The sequence below is a fragment of the Schistocerca nitens genome, chromosome 1, assembly GCF_023898315.1.
Source record: "Schistocerca nitens isolate TAMUIC-IGC-003100 chromosome 1, iqSchNite1.1, whole genome shotgun sequence".
NCBI classification, from domain to species: domain Eukaryota; kingdom Metazoa; phylum Arthropoda; class Insecta; order Orthoptera; family Acrididae; genus Schistocerca; species Schistocerca nitens.
This window is the reverse complement of record NC_064614.1, coordinates 41,441,138-41,451,429: the sequence shown is the minus strand read 5'-3', so window position 1 is coordinate 41,451,429 and position 10,292 is coordinate 41,441,138. Positions and strand designations below refer to the sequence as shown.

General features: G+C 42.9%; 1 pseudogene; it reads right to left on the bottom strand.

Annotated features, from left to right (window-relative positions):
* Positions 1-9,933: 9,933 nt before the first annotated feature.
* Positions 9,934-10,051, bottom strand: LOC126212406 (5S ribosomal RNA; annotated as a pseudogene).
* Positions 10,052-10,292: the final 241 nt, after the last annotated feature.

The window sequence follows — 10,292 nt, the reverse complement described above, 5'->3', positions numbered from 1 at the left end:
CTCGGAGATGCTGTGACCCATCGTTCGTGCGCCGACTATAACACCACGTTCAGACTCACATACATCTTGTTAAACTGCCATTGTAGCAGCAGTATCCGATTTAACAACCTCGCCAGACACTTGTTGTCTTGTATAGGCGTTGCCGACCGTAGCGCCGTATTCTGCCTGTTTACACATCTTTGTATTTATACACGCATGCCTATACCAGTTTCTTCGCCTCTTGAGTTTAGTTAAGTATGCAGACGATCCAGCAGTGTTGGCTGAACCTGTGGAAGGTTTATGACGATCAAAAAAGCAGGAAAAGAGTCCTAAAGGAGGGTAGGTATAGGGAAGTAGGGAAGACCAAAGTTTAGCAAACATGAAGGCTCCTTCAAGGAAACGCCTTGGAACAAGTAAAGGCTCTCAGGTACTTATGAAGTTTCATGACAGAAAGTGTAAGAATTATAATATCTATAGATAAAAAGCTTTTGAAAAAGTGAAATTTTTGTTGACAGCAACAATAATTTCGGCATAATTAAGAAAGAGATTCGACAAGATTTTTGTCTGCAGTGTAATATTACGTGACATCGAAACACAGACCACAGACAGTATAGAAAGGGGGGGGGGGGGAATACTTGGATAGTTTTGAAATGTGTTGGATTATATTGTTTCTTACCATAGGCCTGTTTCTGTGTCATTAGTGTGGTGTCACCGCCAGACACCACACTTGCTAGGTGGTAGCTTTAAATCGGCCGCGGTCCATTAGTACATGTCGGACCCGCGTGTCGCCACTGTCAGTGATCGCAGACCGAGCGCCACCACACAGCAGGTCTCGAGAGACGGACTAGCACTCGCCCCAGTTGTACGGACGACGTAACTAGCGATTCACACTGTCGAAGCCTCGCTCATTTGCAGAGCAGATAGTTAGAATAGCCTTCAGCTAAGTCCATGGCTACGACCTAGCAAGGCTCCATTAGCCTTACATAGCAATTGATACTTATCGTATAAAGCATGTCTCATCAAGAACGATGTATACAACAAGAATGGATTAAAGTTAAGTATTCCAAAAGCTACGTACTTTTCTTTATAGCATTCATTACGTATCCTGTTTCAGACCTCGCGCCATCCTTCGTGTGTTTATAGCGTGCACTGCGGTCCCCTCAAATCACACTGTGTCGGCACTTCTGTCGACACATCAATTAACATAGTTTGGAACAACATTTCAGAGTATGAAGTGGCTAATTTAACCTGTTAAAGAGTTATACTTTGCTACGTACATCAGGTGGTCTTGATATTCATATGACATCGACGGCTCAGCTGCCGTCGCAGTATTGTATGAGTCTGTATCTTTGATGCCGTTGGGGCTAATCAAATCGATTTTTCAAACAAGAGATGATTAGGAAAACAAAATCTACAAACATATCAGAGACCATGTTACCACAAAATTAAAAGTAACCACTCGAAAGTGTGCATTTACAGTAACATCGCGGAATCGTCACAAGCCGCTTGCAGTATAACACTATCTGGCATAACTATTTCCATAAAAAAAACCAGAGTTACATTACGTATGATCGTAGGACCACATAACCTTGATATTCTTTTTTCTTTCTTTTAGTCATCAGTCTTCTGACGGCCCACCACGAATTCCTCTACGGCAAAGTGGCAACCTATTCATCTCAGTAGTCGGAGTAGCACTTGCAATCTACGTCCCCAATTATTTTCTTGAGATATTGAAATCTCTGTCTTCCTTTCACAGTTTTTACTCTCTAGTAGCATGGCATTTATTCCGTGATGTCTTATCGGATGTTCTATCGTCCTGTCCCTTCTTCTTGTCAGTGTTTTCCACATATTAATTGCCTCGCCTAACATCCGATAACCTCCTCATTCATTACCTTATCAGTCCACCTACTTTCCAACATTGTCCTGTAGCACCACATCTCAAAAAGTTCGATTCTCTTGTGTTCCGATTTTCTCACACTCCATGTTTCACTACCATTCACTGCTGTGCTCCAAACGTACATTCTCAGGAATTTCTTCCTATTTCTTCCTCAAATTACGGCCTATGTTTGATACCAGTAGCTTTCTCTTGGCCATGTATGCCCTTTCTACCGGTGCTAGTCTGCTTTTGATGTCCTCGCTCCGTCCGATACGAATTATTTTGCTGCCTAGGTTGAACAAATCCATAACTTCATCTACTTCGTGATCACCAATCCCGATGTTAAGCCTCTCAGTGTTCTTATTTTTGCTACTTCTCATTATTTTCGTCTTTCTTCAGTTTACTCTCAATCCATATTCTGTCTCATTAGACTGTTCATTCCATTCAGTCTCCTGTAAGTTATAACACTACCGTCTGCTACTACTATACCATAACCTCAAAGCTGAAGGCAGTTCGTATAATGAAATTATTCTTATTCAAGTAATTATAATATGAAGAAGCAGAGCAGTGTTACCCTCTGAGAGGAATTTGGTTATGTTGACCGTGTTGTACCTAACGGAAGTGACTTATCGGAAGTGAAAGCCACTATTACGTAAATATTCAAACAGTAACAAATAATATTTACCTAGCTACACTGTTTAAAGAATAAAGAAAACGGTCGCCAGCCTAATTAGGCAAGAAAATGATTAACATTCTTGTTTAAGAAAATAGGTATGAGTAACTTTAACGGACAAACACAACCTGTACTTTGCCACACGCGAGTGCAATGAACTCTGGCACCTGAATGCAGTGCGTTCAGGTTTAGGTTGGAGTTAACAGATCAGAACAAACTACTGGCATAAATATAACAGATAACAATACACACTATTACTTTCATGGATTATTCAAACTGAATGGTCTTTATAACATTACTATTAATATTCACTGTAGAATCATAAATTGAACATAGGTTCAGTATTACTTCTCAGACATTTTCCTAGCTGACATAAAATTGTAAATGTAGTTCACTGCAAAATTATGAACTGATCACAGTTTAAGTCTCTCTCATCTAAATACTTTTCTATTTAGAATTAAAGCTAAATGGAATTCACTAACAGGTTACTTCTCACTATCTTGTGAATAAAGAAATTATTGTTTTCATAAATAGTAGTCATTCTGTTAATTGTTATTTATCATGAGCATAAAAGATAACCTGTGGATCCTATTACACTATTAACATGCACTTTCAATACCCAAAAGAAACAGGTGCTTAGCAAGCATGAGTATACAACTTTCCACAACTGCAGTTTTCCACTTTTACTACAGTGAGACAAAAATATAACATATTTGTAAGATACTGACTCACCTTTTGCAATTTACAACAGGCAGCTATGTGATCATTTACTAAGCAAAACTTTATAAGCCTCAGTCTTAAGAACTTTTAATTTTGAAGTTGGCAACAATACATTAATAAGCAGTTTTAATAGGAAAATTATTTTCAGCAAGCATCATTTACTTTAACTCACTCTCTTGCCACATTAACTTTAACTTTCTTTTTACTATGTTCAAGAGGCATTAATTAGCAAAACACTGGGCTTTAATGTTCTTTCAATAGGGACACTCGGTAATCACTTTAGTTCAAACGGAGAGGAACTTTAGAGGTGTTATGATAAGGAAAAAAATCAAGGTAAGTACATAAATTCAGTTATAAATTACCTTATATTTGAGCACACTAACACATCTAATAAGCTGATCCTTCACTTGCAATCTTACGGAACACATCAAATATGGAGCCAAGATTGGGAGACTGCATACAACACTGCATTCATAAAACAACACACAAAGAACGTTGAAACGCATGCAAGAGAAAGTTAACCACTACAAACAGATTCAAATTTTCACCCAAAGAAATTACGTTCGTAGCACAATCCTGTCCGTCATGTAATTACCACACACTGGTATACTAAATTCATGCTAACTCTCTGTGAAATCTTCCCAAAAAGAATAGCTGAGGGCTACTTTGATGATTACACCACATGCTTCACGTGGTCAACTTGGTTTACACAAAGCGTATAACTCTACAATAATTTTGATAATTAAAATAAATTAGATCAAAAGCAATTTCCAAAAGAAAAACCTCGAACTGGTTATTAACGTCTTACTGTTAACCTGATGGGTCAAACAGTTATATAAGCACGTGGTACTGGTCTCGCAAAGTACACCCCACGTGGGTTGAACATAAAGAAAAGTTGCTATATTGAAAAATATTGTCGAGACGAGACGTTATAATCACACAAGCATTCGCGTTTAAGATTGATCTTAGTTAGAGTTACTGATCAACACGTGGTTCCACCTTACTCATAAAGTAGTGACAAAGCAACTACCGGAAAATAATCTGAACTTCACACGAGAATTACACTGCGCTGCAATTTAAGATAACCTTAGATATTTTAGAGCTAAACCTGAAATAAAGGTGATTAAATTTTCAGTTAGGCTGAACTTAAGAAATCCATTGTCCTACGGACTTAGCAGACACGCGCTTAGCCGGAGATCTTACCACTTCAGACGCTCGCCACGGACCGACTGACCTGCGCTACTACCGAGCGTGCTTCCTGAGGGTGGCTCACAAATACAAACGGAAGTGGCCAGAGGGGCAGCTTCCTATACCAACATGACAACGGACGGACAGGACCATACTAAGGATAGAAACCTCTTTGCTTTTAGAAAGCGTAGCTACCTGTTCCGATGTTGGTCCTACTGTTCTCTAGCAGACAGCCTTGTCTGCTACCCTCAAGCATGCAACTAGAAATACATTTGTTCATTCATCCTCTCACACAGAAGGGAAGGGGGATGACAGTATCTTATCATATGCAGTATATAAAAGAAAGCGGATGTAGGTTCTGTATGAGATTGTGTGACATGAATTACATATAAACTGTGTTTTAAAGTGTAGTAGTGTGACAGATCGTTCTTGTTTACGTGTAAAAGTAACACGTTCCACTACTCAGTCTCCTCCCAGATAGTCAGAAACGACACAGTAAATTTAGAAGAGGAATTTATGCCGTAATGACAACAGATTTAAGAAATTAAACATGAAAGGAATCCAACAGAGACCTTTCAACATAGCACACTAAAGAGAAAGAATCACAGCCGAACAAGAACGAAAGTTTCGTCGTACGGCGCGACGTGTGTAGTTCAGCAGCCTTTCTGACGGACGGAAGAGTCTGGCGGCTGCGACCTTTGCTTCTTGCTGCCGTTCCCGCAATAGCCTCGGGTTAAACGAGCTGATAAGGCCTCCCTAAACGCGGCGTAATGGGGAACGGGGCATAAGGCTGCAGCTTTGACGCGTGCGGGCCACACGGCGTGATTCTGGGCTGCCTAATTGCTTTGTTTACGCGAGGGGGATTACTTTCCGGCGCCGCAGTCGGCAGACACTGCGCCTGCCACGTTTGCATCACGCCGCCTTGATATTTATACCGAGGCCGCGGGGGTCCGTCCGTCGGCGGCGGAGCCAAACGGAATGGAATAACGAGAGGTCTACGGGACGGCTTGCGCCATTCGGTCTGTTGCATAAATCCGTAGAAAGTCAGAGACGCTCCTCTGCTCCGACACAGCGGCCGTGGTCGTGACTGCGAGCCAAATCGTGAACTTTGTTACTTCCAGCTGTGCGTAAGACTCGTCAGGTGTACATCCGTGAAGACACCGTACGTGATGTTACCACTTCGATGCAAATGTTGAGTAACAGGGCATTCATATGGCATCGGTTGAATGTAGGCAAGCATATATGCACTTCGTTAGTACTAGCGTTATTGTATTAGCTCTCTCAACTTGCAAGTGGGAACTCTTTTGCTAGTATCGGCGAGCCTTTATGGTGGCAGTACAATTTCTTGTTATTTTAACGAAGCATCTGTAATCTGCTTCGATCATTATGTAAGTTTTTATTGAGTACCGGTCTTGGTTTCACACAGCGTCCCACACAACATGCTCAACGATGAGACATGCTACTGTCATAATGGAAGGAATGGTCGAATCTGAAGATACTTCGCTGAAAAATCGGAGCTGATAATCTACAGTAACACATAGTGTGATTCTGATACGAAATACGCTGGCAGAAAAACAAATCACAGCATCCAAAAAAATTAATGTAGAGTAATTAAACTGCGGGAATACATTACTCAAGTTAACATATGTAAGGCAGCTATAATTTCGCACCTTACAAGCACCTATCCACATACTTTGCCGTGATCTACAAACACAATTAGGTATCATGTGATAGGCTGTACATCGTATACATGTATATATTTAAAGGAGACTGAGATTGTCACGTGCCGTGCGGTTAAAGGCGCTGCAGTCTGGAACCGCAAGACCGCTACGGTCGCAGGTTCGAATCCTGCCTCGGGCATGGATGTCCTTAAGTTAGTTAGGTTTAACTAGTTCTAAGTTCTAGGGGACTAATGACCTCAGCAGTTGAGTCCCATAGTGCTCAGACCCATTTTTTTGATTGTCACGTACGCCTTGTAAATAATCGTTAACGCTTATTGCATGAAAGGTGACGGAGTGTCTTTATTATCAGAACAGCGTAATGAATGATTGCCTACACTAGTAGAGGTTGGAACGACAGTAGAAATGAAATGGCAGGCGGAACTCAAATCCTGGGAGGAAGGCCCACACAGGCGTGGTGGTTCAGCTCCACACAGGAAGTGCCGAGACGGGCAGTCTGGACACCTGAGCGGGAAGACACAATACAGAGGCGGCCGGCCGCTATCGGCCGCTACTGTAGTAGGGCCATAAGGATAATCGGATAATATTTCCGAACTCTGCAATTCTTGGACGCAGGTGAGAGGAACGAAGAAGCGGCACCTCGGAAAGCACGTAGGTTGGGTTATTTCCAAAGATTTTTACTCACAAGTGTACCATTGTACGAGTATAGGTTTTTCCTCACAAACTTTCGGCGATGGACGACAAAGATTAAAATATGGCTGGTCGGCGTTCGGAAGAATCTCTAGAGAGGGAGAATATTCAGTGGTTTCGGGAGTATGATTCGTTTTAGGAATTACGAGGGTGGAGAGCCAAGTCTTGCTGCGAAGCCAGAGGTGGAGAGACGTGGTCTTCCGTTATGAGCGCCCGTGTGTGACGGTCGCTTAGTATCATCTTTGTTGGTACAGACGGACTTGCTCTCTTTGCTCTCACGAGAGTTTATAGTTAGAACAGTTAGGCACTGTACTGTTGCGAACCTATACGATTCTGGACTTCACCTCCAGGTTGGAAGTCGTCGTTGAGTACGCAGCGTTCAGTAATTGAGAGCACCTCTTCTGCCTATACTTACGTTGAGACGTTATCTGAACTCCTTCCTTGTGGCTGGGAGTTCGCGTTTCTCGTCTGTAGGACACAGAGAGGAGAAGATAGTATTAGAGTATATTAGTCAGAGGACCGCCTTCGGCCGCCCTAGTGTTTGAAAGAGCTTTTATTTTGTGACTGAAGTTCTTCCATCGTCGCAGACGATTATACGAGAACCATAACTCCGACGCACCGGACGCAGTACATACGGTGATATCGCACAAGCCTTCGGCTTATTAGGGCTATAAAGCTAAACAGCTGTGATCAAATTAGTTTATTTCCACTGAGGTTCCACACCACCGTAGATCACCTTTGAAAGTAGTGTCTTCTAGTGTTTGGTATGTAGATGATGTCCGTCATTTTGCGTTACTGATATTAGCTCGTGCAGTCATAATAAGGTGCAAAGTTGACCAATTGATTAATAATTTTAGTTAGCAAATGTAGACAATTGTACTTAAAGGGTTGATTTTAATCTATAATAAATACATATTGAACAACAACGTTTATCATTTAGTATTATTAGTTGCCTTCATCATTCATTTATGTTTAGAACGTAATTTACATGTTAAAAAAGAGCATTAAAAGATCCTAAGATCTGCTTCAGGGGGATGGATAGTCAGACAGGGCAAAATCATCATTTTAGCGTTCATTATTTTCCGTTGCGCACATTCATTTACACCCGCCTGGAGTAGCATCTTGGACATATTTAAGTGATTCACATTGTAGGATCAAAGGTTAATGGAAGGGCGAGCTAAGCCATTGCAAATGTGAAATGCTGGTACTTCAGTAAGAGGTGTCATTGCCAAAATTTGACTCCAAGCATGCAAAGATGCATTCATTGGGTTGCACAGGTGCCGCATGTCGGTTTGTGGGATGGAGTTGCAAGCCTGTTGCACTTGAACGGTCAATACACGGACGGTTAATGCTTCTCGCGGATGGCTCTGGAGTTGTCGTCCGATGATGTCCCATACATGCTCGACTGCAGCCTGATCTGGTGATCCAGCAAGCCAAGGCAGTATGTAGACACTCTGTTGAGCATATTCGGTTACAACAGTGGTATGTGGGCGATCGTTATCCTATCGGGAAACACCCCCTGAAAAGCTCTTCGCGAATGGCAGCGCAACACGTCGAATCACCAGGCTGACGAAAAATTGGCAGTCAGGGTGCTTGGGCCATTCATGAAAGGGCTCCTGTTGTCATACGAAATCGCACTCCAGACCATAACTCCTGGCCCAAATGGCTCTCAGCACTATGGGACTCAACAGCTGTGGTCATCAGTCCCCTAGAACTTACAAGGGAACCTCCCCATCGCACCCCCCTCAGATTTAGTTATAAGTTGGCACAGTGGATAGGCCTTGAAAAACTGAACACAGATCAATCGAGAAAACAGGAAGAAGTTGTGTGGAACTATGAAAAAAATTAGTAAAATATACAAACTGAGTAGTCCATGCGAAGATAGTCAACATCAAGGACGATGGGAGTCAAGGAGCGCCGTAATCCCGTGGGTAGCGAGAGCAGCTATGGAACGAGAGGTCCTAGGTTCAAGTCTTCCCTCGAGTGTGAAGTTTAATTTTTTATTTTCAGTTTATGTGACAAATTCTTATGTTTTCATCACTTTCTTGGGAGTGATTATCACAGCCACAAGAAAACCTAAATCGGGCAAGGTAGAAGAATCTTTTTACCCAATCGCCAAGTGTGCAAGTTAGGTGGGTCGACAACATATTCCTGTCATGTGACGCACATGCCGTCACCAGTGTCGTATATAATATATCAGACGTGTTTTGCTGTGGAGGAATCGGTTGACCTATGACCTTGTGATCAAATGTTTTCGGTTCCCATTGGAGAGGCACGTCCTTACGTCTACTAATCGCACGGTTTTGCGGTGCGGTCGCAAAACACAGAGACACTAAACTTATTAGAGTGAACAGAGACGTCAATGAACGAACGGACAGATCATAACTTTGCGAAAGTAAAATTTTCGCTTGAGGGAAGACTTGAACCAAGGACCTCTCGCTCCGCAGCTGTTCACGCTAACCACGGGACCACGGCGCGCCTGTCCTCGTATTACCCTTGATGTTGCCTATATTGCCCATGGACTACTCAGTTAGTATATTTTGCTTATTTTTTCATAGTTCCACACAACTTCTTCCTGTTTTCTCGATTGATCTGTGTTCAGTTTTTCAAGGCCTATCCACTGTGCCAACTTATAACTAAATCTGAGGGGGGGTGCGATGGGGAGGTTCCCTTGTTAGAACTACTTAAATCTAACTGTGGAAAACACTGATAAGGAGAAGGGACAGGATGGATGACTTCCATGGTACTACAGGGAGCTGTAGAGGGCAAAAACTGTAGAGGAAGATAGAGATTGGAATACGTCAAACAAATAATTGAGGACGTAGGTTGCAAGTGCTACTCTGAGATGAAGAGATTAGAACAGGAAAAGGAATTCGTGGCGGGCCGCATCAAACCAGTCAGTAGACTGATGACCAAAAAAAAAAAAAAAGCACTCCGTCGTCAGGCCACAAGTGGCCCATCGGAACCAACCGACCGTCGTGTCATCCTCATTTGAGGATGCGGATGGGAGTGGCGTGTGGTCAGCACACCGCTCTCCCGGTCGTTATGATGGTTTTCTTTGACCAGAGCCGCTATTCGGTCGAGTAGCTCCACAATTGGTATCACGAGGCTGGGTGCAGCCCGAAAAATGGCAACAGCGCATGGCGGCCCGGTTGGTCACCCTTCCAAGTGCCGGCCACGCCCGACAGCGCTTAACTTCGATGATCTGACGGGAACCGGTGGATCCACTGCGGTAGGGCCGTTGCCATATCGATTTTAACCTGTCTGTTTTTCCCATCCCTACACCTCGCTACCTGTCACTCACCGTGCAGAATCCCTCATACCAACTGCCTCGCGCGAAGTTGGCAAGTGCCGAACCGCTCCATATTTAAATAATAGGGCATCATCCTGCAATCTGTGGGCTTCATCCCGTCAGAGATGGGTAAGAACAAGATTGGATACGTAGGAATTGTATCGATATCTGTCACATTATAAATCCTTTCCCAAA